Source organism: Macrobrachium nipponense, chromosome 16, assembly GCF_015104395.2.
Source record: "Macrobrachium nipponense isolate FS-2020 chromosome 16, ASM1510439v2, whole genome shotgun sequence".
Lineage (NCBI taxonomy): Eukaryota > Metazoa > Arthropoda > Malacostraca > Decapoda > Palaemonidae > Macrobrachium > Macrobrachium nipponense.
This window is the reverse complement of record NC_087209.1, coordinates 63,889,600-63,891,078: the sequence shown is the minus strand read 5'-3', so window position 1 is coordinate 63,891,078 and position 1,479 is coordinate 63,889,600.

The following is a 1,479-nucleotide window of genomic DNA, read 5'->3' as shown; positions in this document are numbered from 1 at the left end:
ACAATCTCTGCATGGAATTTCGTAAATGCAACCCGTTTGTAAATTTGGAGAGTTCCTTATTAAAATTGTGCATCCTTGCCCTATCTTTATGGACTTATTAAAACTCACAAACAAAATAACCCTGTACGACCTATTATTAGTTCTGTAGGGTCATCAACTTATAATTTGTCGAAGTGGCTTGTCAGTGAATTGTCACCTCTTATAGGAAAAATTTCAGGATTTTCAGTAAAAAATAATGTGGATTTTGTAAGCCGTCTCAGAAGCTGTAACATTAATTACGAATTTAAAATGATTAGCTTTGATGTAGTTTCCCTTTTTACTAAAGTTCCAGTTGACGACCTGATAACATTTTTAGCTGATGAGTTGGATAAATACGAATTTTCTCTGCAAACTGACACCATTTTAGAGTTGCTGAAACTGTGTATTAAGGAATGTAAATTTACTTTCAATGGTAAATTCTATGAGCAGAGGTTTGGTATGGCTATGGGGGAACCCTTTATCGCCCCTTTTAGTAACATTTACATGGAGTTTTTGAAAAGAAACTTCTATCAAATATTTTACCTGCAAATGTTCTTTGGTTTAGGTATGTCGATGACATATTTTGTGTATGGCCTTTGTGTGAGGATGCGAACAGATTTTTAATTAGATTAAATGCGCTGGTTCCCTCTATAAAGTTCACACTTGAGGAGGAAATAGATTCAGTTTTGCCATTTTTAGATGTAAGTGTGCATAGACAGGGTAACAGATTTAAATTTTCGGTTTTTAGGAAACCTACAAATGTATGTTCTTACATTCACTTTTACTCCAATCACCATTTGAAAGTTAAACTCTCTGTATTCTCTTCCATGTTTTTAAGAGCTTTAAGAATTTGTTGTCCTGAATTTTTAGAAGACGAGATTACCAAGATTTATGATATTGCTTTTTTTTAAATTGAAGTATCCGGCATTTTTAGTTGATGTCGCTTTAAGAAAGGCTAAGAAAACATTTTATGCAGTGGACCATGTACAGGCTTTCGACCCTAGTAATTTGCTTGTTTTACCTTTTAACAACAGGTTTCTTTCTTTGCCAAAATGTTTAAAGTTTTTAATGTTAACGTTGTTTTTGGTAACACTAAGTCTGTAAGAACAATTTTAATAAGGAACTCTCCAAATTTACAAACGGGTTGCATTACGAAAATCCATGCAGAGATTGTGATAAAAAATATATTGGTCAAAGAGGCAAACTACTGGCATCAAGATTAAATCAACATAAATATTGTGTACGTGTAGGAAGTACATCGAGTGCTCTGTTTTTTACATATGAATAATTTTAATCACGCAATTAAATTGGAACAATTCAAAGGAAATTTTATTTTGTAGAGACATTATTAAAAAGAAAAAATATTATAGAATCTAGTATAATAAAATATAATCATGTAGTGTTTTTAATATTAGCAACGGACAATATAAACTAGATAACTGGCTTACGAAATGTATTGTT